The sequence below is a fragment of the Symphalangus syndactylus genome, chromosome 3, assembly GCF_028878055.3.
Source record: "Symphalangus syndactylus isolate Jambi chromosome 3, NHGRI_mSymSyn1-v2.1_pri, whole genome shotgun sequence".
NCBI classification, from domain to species: domain Eukaryota; kingdom Metazoa; phylum Chordata; class Mammalia; order Primates; family Hylobatidae; genus Symphalangus; species Symphalangus syndactylus.
In genome coordinates this window covers 96181971-96200468 of record NC_072425.2, presented here as the reverse complement: position 1 = coordinate 96200468, position 18498 = coordinate 96181971, and the positions used below count along the sequence as shown (strand labels likewise).

General features: G+C 34.4%; 1 long non-coding RNA gene across 1 annotated transcript in view; it reads left to right on the top strand.

Moving 5' to 3' along the window:
* The window catches only part of LOC129479444 (uncharacterized), a 658151-nt gene that overhangs the window by 453512 nt on the left and 186141 nt on the right, over positions 1–18498 (top strand). The window lies entirely within an intron of this gene.

Below are 18498 nucleotides of genomic sequence, written 5' to 3'. Positions count from 1 at the left end.
ATTCCATTTAATGGGATAATTATTGTGTTTCCTGGTAGAATCATTCCTCCCTCTGGGACTAAAATATCTAGGCTAGAAGAGCATAAAGTCACAAAACAAGAAGCAAAAGGTTTGCTAGAGGGTTACTATGGGTAATGGTGAGTGATACCACTCTTTGTTTCTGGACTTGTGAATTCTGGCAATAGGAGAAATAGTACCATCTATTGGATGCTGATTCAGAGCATATACAGCCTTCTGGAGAACTGTCCCAGCCCTGCATGGTATTGTCACCTAGCTGGTATGGTATTTGCACCTTCAAAAAGCCATTTTACCATTCTATGGAGCCCACTACTTCAGAATAGTGAGGAAATGTGGAAATACCAGTACATTTTATGAGCATGATTCATTGTTTTACTTCTTTGACTATGAAGTGAGTTTCTTAATCAAAAGCAATGCTGTGTGGAATACCATGATGATAGATAAATCATCTGTAACTTCACAGATGGTGGTGTAGATAGAAGCATTGAATGCAGAGAAGGGAAATCCATATCCAGATAAAGTGTCTATTCCCATAAGAATAAAATGTGACTCCTTCTAGGATGAAAGTTGTCCAATGTAATCTACCTGCCCCCAGGAAGTTCCTGCATTACTCAGCATTCTGCCTCTGAGACCACAGAGCCACCAGCATGCAACATCAGGCTGACAGAGCCCCAAGCATAAAACTGCCATCAGAGAGAGTTGCTGTATGGGCTGTGTCCAGCAAAACCATTGGAGTGGAGCCACCTGAGGTCTTGGAAAGCAGGACATAGAGTCAAAGATTGTTCTCAAGTCCCAAGATTTAAAGTTTGCTTTCTTGGGTTTTGGAATTACTTGGGACCTGTTAGCCACTTTCTTCTTTCCTATTGCTCTCTTCCAGAATAGGAATGTCTATCTTGTGCCTATTACAGCATTTTATTTTGGAAGCACATAAGTCGTTTGATTTCATAGCCTCACAGCTGGAGGGAATTGGTCTCAGGATGTCACAACTTTGAGTCTCACTCATATCTGATTTAGATGATATTTAAATGAGATATTGGGCTTTTTAGACTTTTGAGTTGATGCTGGAATGAGCTAAGACTGTTCAGGCTATTAAGATGAAATAAATGTATTTTGCTGTGAAAAGGACATAAATTTTCAGGGGCCAGGGACTGCATTCTGTGGTTTCAATGTTTGCGTCCCCTCTGAAATTCATGGCCTAGAAGTGAAGTCCTATTTTGACTTTTAAAAAATTACTTCCTCAAAAGAATAGATCAGTTAGACTGTCTTTTGTCTACTTTCCTACTTAATCATTATTTAAACATTCTAATTATTCTTATCTGAGTGGAAGTTTCACAATGGGGACTTTGACCAAGTAAATTTGGGAACCCCTGGGTTAAACCAGATTTAAAAGTTTCCTTAATGACACCCCAAAGTGAAGTTACAGAATGCATTATATTCACACCTATTTAGCAAGGCAGCATTATCTATATAATGGGACATATCACAGTATTAGTATTTAGTAGACATAATATGGATGACACTTGTCACTGAGCCCCATTGCATTAAAGTCAAAGATGAGGTGTGCTGCTATTTAAGAGCCACAGATTGAGTAATTAATAAATAATACAAAATTATTTCTCTCAGTTCTAGAGGCTAAGTGCAAGATTGAGAGATCATAGCAGGCTTAGTGCCTGATGAGAGGATTCTTGCTTTGTCCTCTCACGTGGAGGAAGAACAGAAGGGCAGAAAAGGCCTAGCTAGTTCCCTCAAGCCCTTTTGTAAGGTCAGTAATCCCCTTAATGCGGGCTCTAGCCTCACTATTTAACATCTCCTAAAGGTCCCACCTCTTAATACTATACATTGGAGTTTAAGTTCCAATGTCAATTTTCCTAAATAAACATATAGAAAACTAGAAAATTTTTCACCCTGGCTTTCTGCCTAGAGACAATTTCTGAACTCTTTCATAGAAACTAGAGTCCGAACAGAACATAGCACTTTTATGTATTTCAGGAGACATATGCTACAGTTTGGACAGGATAAATTGGCTGTAATTTTTAGGGTACTTTTATCTGCATTAAAAACCTGTTCAGGCAGATACTCTTTCTCCTCAATGATTTTCTTAATGGCATCTGGGAACTTGTCTGTCGCCTCTTGGTTGGCAGAAGCTGCCTCTCCTGTTATCTTGATATTTTTTAAACAAAACTTTTTTCTTTTTATTATTATTATTATTATTATTATTATTATTATACTTTAAGTTTTAGGGTACATGTGCACAATGTGCAGGTTTGTTACATAGGTATCCATGTGCCATGTTGGTGTCATCAAACCATCCTTTGCTGGTGTTAAATTTTTCAGCTTTAGATCTTTACCTTCCTTTTGTTTTGTCATGTAATGACTTTGTTGTTTCTTGAATCATATTTGGGTCTATAGGTATGCCTTCCTTACAGCAATCCTGCACTCATATAAAAGCTGCATTTTCAATATGATCAAAAAGTGTTTATCAAAAAGTGCAAGTTTCTCATGCCTGCTGGTGTAGCTGCATTAATTTTCTTTTCCTTTTTTTTACAATTGTCCTTTTTTTTTTAAACAACTGTTGTCTTGAAATAGCGGGCAACCACAGCTGCAGACCTCGATCTACAGTACATATCAAGAAATTCATTTTTTATTGTATTACAACTTTCATCTGCTTCTTGGAAGTACTTTCAGAATCACTACTGGCACTTAGTATGTATCTCTTGGTGTTATTCAAAGTTTATGGTCTTGCACTAAGTATGATAAAAATATATGAGAACCATGAGAGATTACTTTTTACTGCTGTATTTCATTTACTACAGACATGAATTGCTCACATGGAGGTAATTAGTAACATATGGTTTTAGCAGATACAACACTGAAGCTCACTACAGTAGCAATAGGAAGTGGCAATCAAGTTATAACAGTAGTACAGTATGTACTACTGTTAATGCAGTTATGATTTAATATTACACCTTTACATTTTCTTATACTACAAATGATGCCATATTTGGTCCGTAATTCTATGTGTGTAAGTCTTGATAAATTTTAACTTTTTATAATAAATTTGTATACATTTTATAATAGTAAATGACAAAAAACTACATATAGTTTATTCATTCATGACATATCTTTTTCATACCTACCTTTTTCTTAATTTTATTGTTATTTCTAGGCTATATGGTTTATCTACAAATTTTTTCAAATTGTCACAAATCTCAAAAAAAATTCCAATGTATTTATTTAAACAAATCCATGTATAAGCGGACCCATGAAGTTCAAACTTCTGTTGTTCAAGGGCCAATTGTATATCTACATCTCCTTTCATTTCTCTTTCTCTGGAAAACCCTGACTAATACAAATACTTAAATAGAAATGTTGATGAATTGCTGGAAAGTAAGGGTGCACTAGAGCAAGTGTGAGAAACTCCTGGGGGCTGAAGTTCTCAGAAGAATTTATATACAGTAACTTCATCAGGTTCTCACACTGAAGAGCCAAGAAAGATCCCTTCATGACTCTGGCAGGAGAGAGGAAGGGTAATCATTGTGAAATATGCACAGAGACTTCTCCATCAGAAAATGCCTACTCTTCAGTAGGAAAGGCTACACCAGAGCCTTGTCCCAAAGCCATGAGGGAAGTTTATTTTCTGACTCCGGCCACCTCTACCCTTCTTGTTTCGCCTAAAGAGTGGAGAAAGCTGTACAAGAAGAAATACTAGTACAGGTCACAAGCCAGAAACACAGATCCATTAAAAGACTGAGATTTTATCATAAGATTATACACTCTCCTCCCACTTCATATTTGCTACTAAAAAGTTGGTGGTGGGGGATCAGTCCTTGATGGTTTCACACGCAAATTTTACCAAAACATTTAAGAGAGAAATGATATCAGTTCTCCACAATCTCTTTCAGAAAATAGAAGCAAAGATGGCCCTTCCTATCTCATTCTATGAAGCCAGCAATACCCTAATATCCAAACCAAATAAAAACATTACATAAAGAAAAACTCTGTAGACAATTCTCTCTCTTGAAAATAGATGTAAAAATTCTTAACAAATTTTAGCAAATTGATTCCAACTTGTGTAAAAACATACGTATACACATAATCAAGTAGAATTTATTCTATGTCTTCAGGGCTTCTTCAATATTTGAAAATAGATCAATGCACTCACCACATCAATACCAAACAAAAGAAACATCATATGATCATGTGTTTTGATGCAGAAAAACATTTGATAAAGTTTAACAGTCATTTAAGATAACTCTTAATCTCAAGGAACAGAGAGGAAACATTTTCAAATGGATAAAGAATGACAACAAAAACTTACAGCTAATTATGAAAAACTGGATGATTTTCCCCTAAAATCAGAATAAGGCAAAGATGTCCCCTCTCACCACTCCTATTCAACATTGTACTAAAAGTTCTAGCCGGTACAATAAGAAACAAAGGAATTTAAAAAAAGAAAGGAAGAAAAAAATAAGCCATGAAAAGACATAGATGAAAAGGCTATATATAATTCTAATTAATAACCTTCTGTAAATGGAAAGTCTACAGAGATGTAAAAAACCAGTGGTTGCTAGAGCTCAAGGGAAGGAAAGGAGGTTTTAGCAGGTGGAACATAGAGGATTATTTTAGGACAATGAAATTTTTCTGTATGATACTGTAATAGCATATACCTGATACCACCCATTTGTCAAAATCCATAGAGCATCACAGAACAAAGATTAAATCTTGATGAATGCAATTTTTTCCTGAGAATTATTAAAGAGGTCCAGAGATCTCAGACAGAATGCAGAATTTGACAAAAGAATCTAAATATATTACAACTATATGAAACATCCTCAAAAAAAGATTAGGGTATTAGGGTACAGAGTTAAGTTACCTTGGAAATAAGTATAGCTTGCAACACTGTAGACAAAAGCATTTTTACATAAACACTGTACTTTAATTGATAACATTGTTTCCCTTTCAGATAAGGTTTAATAATTGTAGGACCACTATGCATGTATACCAGAATCAAGCAATTAAGTAAATGGTTGTCAGAGGGCATGAGTCAGGTTTCTCACTGTTGGAGTGGGAATTTATAGATAAGCAAGAAGAGGAGACCAGGAAGAACCACGTGGTAATGGATTAGAGTTGGAGACATAAGTATGGACTTATGTGTAGTTCAGTCTAGACACGAAGACAGATGGTTACATCTAGAAATATTTATTGATATGTGCATATCTGTGGGTTAGCATATATACATATATTTAATATAGACATCCGAAACGTCAGCTGAAAGGACCCAGAAGTAATGATACCCAGTAGAAATAAGCATACCTAGTGTTCAGATCTTGCTTTCTATTACTCTTAACCAACAAAAGAAACCAGGATGCATTGTAGAAATAGCTGACAGTAAAGCTAGAGCACAAAATTATAGTAGATGAGCCTGGAGAACGTTGTAGTGCCAGAAAGGGCACACATGCACAAAAAGCGCCACAAATGGGTAAAGAATGACAACAAAAACCAGGGGATATGTCAAAGGAATACAGGAGTCAACTGAAAGAGCTATCAGTATATTTCAACAAAATAAGTAGAAATCAGCAAAGGCATGATATGTGGAATATCTTCAGACCAATCAATATCATTCATGATATTAACAGAATAAAAGGAAAACCTTACGATTACCACATGTGACTAAATTCATTATCAATTTATGAAAATAATTTTCAGCAATATGGGAATAAAAGAACATATTCAACCTGATTAGGACATCTATAAATTACCTACATATCACATTATGCTTAACAGTAAAAGTCTTAACATTGAAAATAGGACAAGGATGCCCATTCTTGCCACTTCTATTCAATATCACATTGAAGATCCTTATCATTGCAATAAGGCAAAAAATAAAAATAAATAAAAGGGAAGAAAATAACTTCAATGGTACTCAACAACATACAAATTAATTAAATTTAAATAGGCCATAGACATAAATGTACATGCTGAACCATGAAACTTCTAGAAGAAAAAAACCTTATAATCTAAAACTGTCTTTTTTCCACAATGAGACCATACATAAAAAATGTTAGGGAATCTACAATAACATTACTAGAATTAGTAAATGAGTTAAGCAGACTGAAGTATAAAAAGGCAATATGTAAAAATAAATTGTATTCCTATATGGTAGCAATTAATTATTGAAAATTGAACTAAATTTACAATAATTATGTAATTTACAAAAAGAAACAAAAAGCATGAAATATTTAGGAATACACTTAGGAACATTCGTACGGTATCTACAGAGACACCTATAAATCATTGCTGGTCAAAAGTGAAGTCCTAAATTAATGGAAATACATACTATGTTCATTGACTGAACACTCATCTTTTTAATATGTTAATTTTCCCAAGTTAATCTATAGATTCAATCTTCTCAGTCAAAATCTTGGAAGGCAATTTTGTGGAAACTGACAAACTATTTCTGCAAGTTATATGAGAGGAAATTGATCTATAATAGTCAAAAGACATTTTTAAACAATAAAGTTGAAAAACTTACACTACCTTATGCCATAATTTTATATAAAGCTATAACAATTAATATAGTGTGCTGTCTACATATAAATATATAGATTAGTGCAACAAAATAAAGAAATCACGTAAAGACCCACACATACATCATCAATTCATTTTTAACAGAGGTTCCATGACAATTAAATGGGGGAATAACATTGTTTTCACGAAATGGTGCTGGAACAAGTGAATATCTACTTGAAAATGAATTGTGAAATGATACCACAACCTACACCTAAGTTAACTTGAGATAGGCCATAGATTTAACCTTGAAAGCTAAAAATATAAAACTTGTAAAAAAATAAGAGTAAATCTTGCAATCTTGGTATAGGCAAAGATTTATTAAAAAGATTCAAAAACCTTTAAAGATAAAAATATGTTTATAAATTAGACTTCATGAAAATTAAAAACTGCCTTTTTTAGAGAATCCATTAAGTGATTGAAACAGCAAGACACACACTGAGGGAAAATATTTGAAATGTATAAACCTGAGAAAGGACTTGAGTTTAGAATACTTCAAACATTCTTACAGCTCAGTAGTAAAAAAGCAAACCACTCAATCAAAAATTGGACAAAAAAATACAGAGATATCACAAAAGGAAATATATGAATGGCAAAGAACCACATGAGATGGTGTTCACTATTTTTTATCATCAGGGAAATGTAAATTAAAATCACAATAAGTTAACACTACACAATGATTAGAAATGGCTAAAAGTAAAAAGACTGATAATATCAAGATTTGGTGAGACTGAAGCAAATGAAATTGTCATACACTGCTGATGGTAATGTAATGATAAAACTACTGTGGAAAGCAGTTTGGCAATTTCTTAAAAAGTTTAACATATACTTACCATATAAACAAATAATTCCACTTCTAGGTTTGTACATGAACGTTTATAGATTTATTCATAAGAGCCTCAAACTGGAGACAATCCACATGTTCATCAGTAGCTGAGTACCTGATATGGTTTGGCTCTGCCTCCCCATCCAAATCTGATTTTGAATTGTAATCCCCAGTGTTGGGGGTGGGATGGGTGGGAGGTGATTAGATTTTCTTCTTGCTATTCTCATGGTAGTGAGTGAGTTCTCACAAGATCTGGTTGTTTGAAAGTGTGTTCTCCCTTTGCTCTCTCTGTTTCCTGCTGCCATGTGAAGATGTGCTTGCTTCCCCTTTGCCTTCTGCCATGATCGTAAGTTTCCTGAGGCCTCCTATGTCATGCCTCCTGTATAGCCTGGAGAACTGTGAGTCAATTAAACCTCTTTTCTTTACAAACTATCTGGTCTTAGACGGTTCTTTATATCAATGCAGAACTGACTAATATAGTGCCTAAGTAAACTCTGATACATTAATACATTTGGATACTGCTAAGTATTAAAAGGGAACAAATGATATATATGTACGTGTATTCTTGTCAAAAATACTATACCAGGTAAAAGAAACAAGACATGAAACAATACTATAAGATTTCATTCTTACGAAATTATAGAAAAACCAAGTCTAATCTGCAGTACCAGAAAGCAGATCCATGCATGTTTTAAACTAGGGTTTGGAAGGAGCATAAAGGGAACATTTTGGAGTAATGGAAATGTGGTATGTATTGTGATTTGGCAATGATCACTTGTGTAAATATGTCAAAACTTATCAAACAGTACAATTAAAATGGGTTCATTTTATTGTATGTAAATATAAAATGCCACTCATCTTTAATAAAATTGATTTAAAGAAGTCAAGGATAGCAAGCTTTCAATAAGGCACTTATTCCTTGATGACAATGTTGTGGGTTTTTAAAATATAATTGACAGCTCACATCCCATCAACTACTGCTATTAAACTGTATAATACAGCTCAGCTATCCATAAGAAACAAATAAAAACAAAAAAACCTATCAACGAATTATAAGGCTGCCTGGAAAACATGAGAAAATGCACTCATCAATCCTACTTCACACTCCCCATCCAGTCCCACACATAAACAAACAACTGCTTTGCAATCTAGTTAAAGTCTCTTAGGGGCCTAACAATGTGTCAAATGTCACATGCTTTTACCTGGGACATCAAAGCATTTATAACAGTGATCAACAAATTATAGTCCATGGGCCAATACAGACTATTGACTGTTTTTGTAGATAAAGTTTTATTGGAACACAACTACATCAATTTCTTTACATATTATCCATCTTTATTTTTGCAATGAAAGAGACTGCAAGGTCCTCAAAGCTGAAAATATTTTCTATCTGGAAATTAACAAAAAGAGCTTGCCCACCTCTATTATATAAAGAACTTGAAGGCATTATTAGGGTACATAGATAATAGTTCTCAAACAATGTAGGCAGGACATTAATGTGTATAAAGTGCCAATTATGTGATAGGCATTGCGTTTGGCATTTTCACAAAATCATAACATTTAAATGAAGTATTTTAAATACCATTTGACACAAAGTGGTACAGAGTGTGTATTTCTAGTAAATACTTATGTTGTGATTTGAAATAACTTCCTTCAACAAATAATGAACAGTTTGCCAAAAGCAGAGTCTAAGCAACGGCAAAGAAAGAGGAGGCTTTGGAGACGAGAATGATGCTATTCTGAGTAACTTTCTAGGGCAGCTCCATGAAGTCGAAAGAACACTATCTTCCAGGGATAGAAAAATCTTTATGTCTCAGTGGAGTCTCAACTGTGTGGTCTTCAGGGTTCTAATGTTACATTTGATTTGTCAACAGCAGATAATGAATTAGCATTGGAGCAGTTCAACAAGGGACCACAGGTCATCAGATAGGTGGGGAAAAATGAGGTGGTAACAAAACATGTTTGTTTTTCTTATAATAACACGATATAACTCATCCAAAATATTGGGAACAAAGGAGGTAATCAGATTGGGTCATTGAAGACAGCAGGCCAAGGAAACCGTTAACCTCTCTCTTTTCTCCACCCTTACCAAAAATATCTCAGATTCCCACCTGATTCTGCTTTGTTCTTTAATTGCCACATCAAATCACTTACTAGATACTGACTTTTCTACTGCTAAATTTCTTCTCCCTATTACTCTTGCCTTTTCCTGTCTTTATAATTTCCTACTTGTATGGGTGCATTTTTAAATTTATTCATTCAATATTTATTAACCACCTACCTCTTGCTAGAACCCATGCTCATCATGGGAGAAACACCCTGGTAAAAAAAGGGAGAACATCTCTTCCCCATGTTTATGTGTTGTGGTTAATAATGTCAGGTGTTTAAGCAACGGTGAGTACAATGGCAAGGAAGAGCCAAGGTTTAGAAGGCCCCAAAAGAGAAATTTATTCTTAACTTAGGATAATGGACTTCCTGAAAGAAGAGTTTTAAACTAAAATCAGTATAGTAGGAACGAGTTAGCAAGAGAGAATGAAAATACTTGGATGTAAAAACATAAAAAAGACCAACGAATGGAAAATTCTTTTATAATATATATATCAGAATGAAACACTTAAAAACGAAGCACTTATAAGAAAAAAATGATAATCTTTTTACTAAGAATGTATATGTGTGATTTTATTTATATGACATATATGTATACGTATATATACACATATATGATTATAGTCATTTACTTCTTTAGAAATACATTTATTTAGAACATATAGTTCTAAATATGCAGAAACATATTTATAAACTATAGATACAAAATATGTAATACATATGTATTTCTCAAGAATCAGACAACCATCTGCTCTTTAATATAGCTGAGATGTTTCCTTATATCTAGAAAGAATGCAAATTATCCCCTTTCAGGGACAATTCAGAACCTTATGAAAAATAAACAATGTAACTATGACAAAGTCCTTCCTGTGTTTGCTGATGAGTAAGAGAGCAGCACCATATGCTTTCGTGTACATTACCCCAGGAGGGCAGTGCCATATGTTGACACGTATGTCACCCGTCTTGGCCTTTTGTATAAGGCAGTGTCCCAAGGGGTATGCGAAATAGGAAAAGAGAAGGCAGCCATGTGAGTATGAGGATGTGGCATGTTTTCCTTGTTGACAGATTTTGCTAGACCATCACTTCAGTTGGCAAGCACCCAGAACAGCTGCTTTACCCTGGAGCAAAGCTCTTTGTGATCCCACAAACTCTCCCCAGTGAGTGAGACAGTGGAGGGAAGGTGTTGTGCCCTTTGGGAGTGGACTTCCCTACTGTGAGATGCGAAAAAGGGAGTAATTACCACGAAAGACTTTTCACGGATTTTGTACTCTCACCTTTGCCACTAGGTTCCGATAAAATGGGTGAGCATCTATTTACACATAATTGAAATCCTTCATATTAAAAACAGAGAGACCAATATAATAATGTAAAAGACTTTGTTGATCAAAATTTGTTTCATTATGATTTAGTGATTTCATTCACATGTTATTTAAAGATCAGTGTTGATTTCTGACCTCTTAAGTATCTTTCAAGGCTGTGCATACATGATACTTCGGGCCATAATTCCATTCTGTCATCTCAGAAGTGGCAAAATGAGAAAAAAGTTTTCACAAACTCATTCACAAAGTAATTCAAATATATTTAAAGAACTAATAAAATACTATCTATGTTTATATTTATGAATCCATGTACATGTTGAAAATAAATCCAGTTTGCACCATTGTGGTTAAACATTATTTAACGCCATTTTTCACTGCTTTCCTTTGCGTTCCTGCTTCTATTAAAGATACATAAGATAAACGAGTAAAACAGTTAGTAGCTGTGTTCAACAATTGAATTTCAGTTTTGTCTCACAAGAGAGAGGTTTGAGTCTCAAGATTTTTCTCTTTGCTATTTTTAGACAAAAATAATTTGAGATAAAAGTTTGGAATAATTATTGAAAAATTCTGAGGTAATTTATCAGGGTTTTTACCAGAAAAATAGGCAACATTACTCCCTATTTTACAGATATAAGATAAAATTTTCAGGAAGGTTTTACAGTGATCCCACATAGCTAGTAAGTAGGCAGTACCAAGATACAAAAACAGTTCCATTTGACTCCAAAACTGAGATATACTTTCCCCACACACTGTGTTGTGTGCTAGGTTAATGAATCAACGTTTATCCATTTGATTTTCTAGAGAGATAAATGGACAGTTCAGAGATGTGTTTCAGAAGGGTCCTCAGAAGGTCCTAAGGTATTGAGTCCTAGCCATTCATAACCATGGCCACCTTAATCAGTGGTTGTATTGGTTTTTTTCCATCTTCCCCTTTCACAGCCAATGTCCTTCACTCCTGTTACCTGTGATCACTTGTCCAATAAAATACCTGCAAGCAAGTCTTAGTCTCTCACTTTGCTGCCTTAAATGCCTCTCTTCTCCCCTTTCTCCCACCCCATTTTCCTTCCAGTGCCTCCCAAATTACTGCCTATCAAATCAACTGCATGCACTTCAATTGTTATCTCAGAGTCTGTTTCTGGGGAAACCCTAAATAAAATACTTATTCTTTTTTTTTTTTTTAAAGAAGCAGCCTTTCTTCCATTTCTTTCCTCCTCCTCCAATCTTCCTGGCCCACTTATCCCACTCCTATTTTTCTTGACACCCTTTCACTTCTTAATAGACACTCTGGGTTCTCACGGTCTCTCTACATTCCCTTTCTGTCAGAACCTTCACTCATAAAGGACAGAATAATGTGATTTACTCTAGAGAGTAAATTACTAATAACAATTTGGATTTTGTGCTTTTCTGGGGTATTTGCATTTTAACACAGGGCCTAGACTGTACACAATGTCATAAAATTTCCATCATAAAATTTTAGCTATTTTTAATACTGGATATAGAAGTGTTTAAATTTTGGTAATGAAACTAAGAGCTTGTCTAAAATCTTGGCTAGTAAATGGTTATCTAGTCTGCCTTCTTGAAAAATTTATGAGGTAATAGAAAATATTAATTTATATCCAAACAGTTTCATCAACGCACATATACATATACTATTATTTTGAGCACTCGAAAAATTCAGGAACTAAAAATTTTATAAACTACATTTTTTTCTTAAGGTTCTAGTACCATAGTTTCACAGCTAATGTGGAAAATTTTGTTCTGAGTAGTTGTAATTTCTGTTAGGTAAAGTGAGTTCCTTTGTGTCACATGCCCAAACCACGTACCATAATATCATTTAAAAAATGATATTAACGACAATGACAAGTGCTGAGTGCAACTCACTCAGGTGGACAAAAAAACAGATTTTTTAATATACTCAATATGATTAAATAGCCATAAAAAGATTATTGCAATTCACATGAGAAAACTCAGATGGCCAATGTGATGCCACAGTTTGTACACTGTGTCACAGCTCAAATGCTGAGCAGTAAACGTGGCATCAGCTTCACTGTTGGCAAGAGTATGAGAACAGGGAAGAAGCTGTTAGATCACACAGCCTGCGATGTTTCCCCACCAAAGTCTGAATTGCTCAGATATCACTGTGCCAGAGTAAACAGGAAATCACTCCAGACACGTATCATCAGAGCATTCGGTTCCTAAAATGCCTAGTGAAGTTTAGTAAATAAAAACAATGCTTGATAGGTTACAACCATTGAAAGTCAAAAGCTTATAACAATCACTCTCTCATTTTTATCTAGTCTTTCAATAAATTAAATGGAAATCAATTTTCAAAGTTAGAATTTGCTCTGAGAGTTCAAAGAGATATATGATACAGATGTTTAGAAACCAAGTGCAAAAGAGAAAAAGGGAATTTAAAGTAACTTGAAGATCAATAGGTTCAAATCCTTAATGTAATTTACTGTGGCAAAGCAAGTTTTTATGAAATTAAACACACACATGGCAAAGTTGAGAACATCTTCTATATCCTCACTTTGACTCTGACAAAGAACAGAAATGCTGGAGGGTCAAAATTTCTTCTGAATTTTTGTTCCAGCCCTCCTGTCTCTCTCTCTTTGTTTCTCCTTTCTTTGTTTGTTTTTTTCTCTTTCTTTCCTTCCTTCTTTCTTTTTTTCTGTCTCTCTTTCTTCTTTTCTTTCTTTTTACAAATTCTCAGTTGTTTCCCTCTGACTCTAAAGATAAAAACCAACTAACAAATGCTGAAGTAGGAGGATCATTTGAGTCTAAGAGTTTAAGACTACATCTCCAATAATAATAATAATAATAACTAACCAATACACAAGGAAATGATAAAAGTAAACACTTCAAATTCCACCAACTTGGAATCCCACTGCCCAGAGTTTATTAACATAATATGTGAGTGGTCAAACATCTAGAACACTTACTATATATACATAAATGGTTCTATATATATTTCTACAGGTATTATAGAATATCTAATATTCTGTAACTTTTTGCATTCAGCAATAACATACCCTGGACATTTTTCTATGATATAGGATCAATTTCCATTCTACTTTAGTTTAATTGGTCTACTTATTCAGTTTCTATTTTCATACTGTTTTATTTACTTTAGCTTTATGCATTATTTTTAATATATCCAGAAAAACAAGCTGCTTCTCATTGTTTACTTCTGTTTTGAACAATTTTAATAAGCGTCACTCTTTTGACATAATTAAAAACAATGTGATCACTAGCTTAAAATAATTTCAATGGCTAATATAACTATCTGCAGCTTATGGATCCTTATACAGTAAGTACTTCTTAAAAATAAATTCTTGATAAAAGGGGGATGATAAAATTGATATAATTTATATTATTTTATACTATCATTTAGATTTACTGAAGTTTCTGATTTTAAACAAGTAACCCATTGGTTGATTATCACTTCTTTGAGAGATGAATAAAGAAGTTATTTTTGCCCAAATTATTGACAATAATATGATTCTGTCATGTAAATGCATTTTTTAGAATTCCTTTTCCAACGTTTTCTCTAAAAATGATAGCACATTGGAAATTAATCAATGGGGCATATCTACATTTCTTCAAACTGTATTATAATGTGAAACTAGATTAAGCTATCTCTAGAAAGAGTATAGGGACTTTAGTGCAACTCAACTAATGGGGAGTGGAGTGGGGTAATGCGTAGTTTGCCCAACAAAATCTAATGTGAGAGAGATCCCTCTTGCAGAATATTTCATATGCTTCTTGAGATAACTTTAAAGATGGAAATTTCAAAATTAATGTCAATGATCTGTTCAAAAAAAGAAAGCTAAAGTCTTCATTCCTACAAAAAAAAAAATAGTTTCAGAGTGATGACTCCATTTACGCAACCCAAGAGACAAATATGAGTCCAAATTCTTGTGAGTAAATTAGACAAAGAAGCAAAACAACAATGTTTGGTGTTAAAAATTAGGTCAGAAAAGGCCGGGCACAGTGTCTCATGCCTGTAATCCCAGCACTTTCAGAGGCCGAGGCGGGTGGATTGCCTGAGTTCAGGAGTTCGAGACCAGCCTAGGCAACACGGGGAACCCCCATCTCTGCTAAAATACAAAAGAAATTAGGTGGGCTTGGTGGCATGCACCTGTAGTCCCAGCTACTTGGGAGGCTGAGGCAGGAGAATTGCTTGATCCCTGGAGGTGGAGGTTGCAGTGAGCTGAGATCATGCCATTGCACTCCAGCCTGGGTGACAGAGTGAGTCTCCATCTCTTTAAAAAAAAAAAAAAAAAAAAAAAAAAAAAAAAAGGCTAAAAAAAAAGTAAATTGCTTTTCTTCTGAAGTAAACTTAATTTTAAGAAAAAAAGCCAGAAAGGTATTTTCATAAATGTTTGGAGCAATTACTATACCATCAGAATAAATATCTTGCCTCCTAGGGAGACTTCCTACATTGAGCATGTCTATTCTAATAACTAAATCGCAGATTTATTTTATTTTTAAAAAGTAGTCTCTTTTTTACATTCATTTTTTACAATAAATCCTCACAGCTTTCTATAATATTACAATTACTAAAACATTGCCATATGTTGGTTAACTAGTCAGAAACATCTGTATTTCCACTTAGGGAAAGTGAAAACAAAAAAAGTCACTCGTAAATATTTACGAAATGGTGTATAGGAATAGTGGTTTTGGTGATATCAAAATCCCAGTTGAGGAGCTAAAGAGGGAATTCATTAATTGAGAAACATAATATATCCCGAAACTCAAGTTCAGGAATGCAACTTATCCTCAAGAGATGTTTGGAACCAGAAGCTCAGGAACTCCAGGATGCTTGATCTCGCAGCCCTGCTCCTTTCTGTGTGTGTCCTTTAACTCTCTGCAGGTGAATTTCCTCTACTATCCCACCACACGGTGAGAAAACGTGGCCACCATGAATGCCTGGATTCACTTGCAACCATTTCTTCTCTCTGTAGAGAACTTCATCTTTCATCTGTCTCGGCCATCATCTTAAAGAAAAATGCTGATTAGTCCAGTCTGGGTTATATGTCCTCCCACTCCCTGGGACCGACTCATCCATTGTAGCCAGGGGAAATTGTGCCAAGGAAGAAAAAAGGAAGCCAAGAATTGACCACTGTAAAAAAGGCAGGTTGTTGTTAGAGAAAAAGTGATAGGCAATTAGATTACTGTCCAGGACAGTCACTTACTTTATTCTTGGCCTTAAACGTGTTACAGGAGGAAATAAAGAGTAGTGGCCGCGCGCAGCGGCTCACGCCTGTAATCTCAGCACTTTGAGAGGCCGAGGTGGGTGGATCACAAGGTCAGGAGATCGAGACCATCCTGGCCAACATGGTGAAACCCCGTCTCTACTAAAAACACAAAAATTAGCTGGATGTGATGGCACACGCCTGTAATCCCAGCTACTCGGGAGGCTGAGGCAGGAGAATCGCTTGAACCCGGGAGGCGGAGCTTGCAGTAAGCCAAGATCGGGCCACTGCACTCCAGCCTGGCCACAGAGTGTGACTCTGTCTCAAAAAAAAAAAAAAAAGAAAGAGTGGCATACATTCTTTTTAATGAAGCTTGTAATCTGATGGGGAAAGAATAACATTTGTTTAGTGTGATCAGAATTCACATTTAAATAATTAGATTTTTATAAAGGGCTCTAAAAATAAACTTTTATGCAATAATTACCTGGTATTTTATTATATGTAACAACCTCATTAGAATATTGAAATGGCAGATCTTACAATTTCCTTTATCGATAGTATTCAAGGAAATATGTACAGATTTTCTAAGCATAACTTTCTAATTTTAATGGAAACTGCATAAAGAAGTAATTAACTGTCTAATAAAATTAAATGGTTCAGATATTTGTAGCTATAAAGTTGTAGATATGTGAAAGGATGTTTCTTTGATGGCCCTCATATTAAATGTGCTAAAGACTGAAGCAGTATGACCACTTACTAATCAATTTCTTAGCCAGTGACATAAAAATTTAATGTTATACAGCCTTTAATATTTTCTTTGGTTTTGAGTAACTCTTATACAAGCTTACTTTGTATATAACCTCAACTCCAATACAGAGCACGATAACCATCCTGAGAAAAAAAAAAAGGCAGCTGAAAAGAAATTTAAAAATTTCTGTCCTGAAGCTGGACCATCATCTTATGGAATTGAAGTGTCTGAAGTAGTTTGGACTAAACTCATATATGTTCTCCATATACAGAACTAGTCTCTTACCACAATGAGTTGTACACATATAAAGAAAGCTAGCACCATTTTATCATAGTACACGGGAAATAGTTTGACAGTTGGATCTTTTTCTTCTCTCAATCTCAGTATCTGGAATACATGTTGCTCATTATTTGTTCCATAAATGATTTTTGAATTTCTAATAAATTTGCAAGCATACACTCAACGTCAATAATCTCTATTGATGATTTTGTGGAATATCACCTTTGTTACCAATTGATTCCATATTTGCTTTTCTTCTTTTTTAGTGTAAAAGTATCAAGAAGGTGTTATCGGCTATTAGGCAAAAAGATAAAGATTAACCTAGATTTTCTGAGTACATGCATAGCCCTGCAAATCAGAAATTTATACTAGGGAACGGAAACATTATAAAGACACTTTAAAAGCATTGATTGTGGATAGTCCAAAATTTTTAGAAGCAGGGAAAAACTAGTAGGTTTACATGGCTGGCAAATTGGATGGTAAAGTAACACTCAAACTATGATTCGTGTATAGTTTATTAAAAATCTCCAGAAAAAGTTTTAGTACATTTATCTACCAAATAAATGAACTAGATTAATTTTTGTTGATACACTCAAATTTGGTGAGGTACTTTAGAATGAATGGCTGTTTCATCGGTCACCTATGGTAACATAATATTTTGTATTTTCTAAATTTTCTTCCATAAATGTTGAAACTTTATTTTTAAGAATCAGAATTTCCCAGTTATAGTAAATAGGAATCATAAACCAATCTCCAGCTTGCCAACACTGAATTGTTCAATTTCAAACTGATTTACAGTCAGTTTTCCACTCTCAGTGAACTGATATTGAATTAACCAATGGATTGATTACTTATGCCAATTAAATATAAAAATTTGATTATGATCTTAATTGTTATAAACCAGTATTCTGTGAAGCATAGCAGAAGACATAACCTAACCCCATTTAAATGACGCTATGCTGTAACTTTACTGAAGCATCAAGAAATTAATCATTTTATTAAATCAAACCTTTCTGCGTCCCATAGAGGTAACAATCATTTACAATTAATAAAGTTGAGAAAGTAGGTAAATCCATTTTTCAGAACCTGGTATTCTAGTAATAAGGCAGTGATAATCTAATGAGGTTCTAGTGATTAAATATGTTGAAGATGTTGGGGGACTTTACAGGTGCAATTCCCAGCTGGCAACATAAGAAGAGCAAAGGAAACAATCCTCTCTTGTAACTGCATCTGTTGCTAAATCTTCTTTGTTTCACTTTTAGAAAAACCAAAAAATCCCTTCCTCAATATTTTTGTTCATATTCTAATCAAGGCCATTATAATCTTTTAGTTTAAATATTAAGAGCCTATCAGCAAAGTGAACCTTTGTTGTCAACCCGTCAAAGCAATTTTCAGTGTTATTGTAGAAAAACCTCAAATAATATATGATAAGAGTAT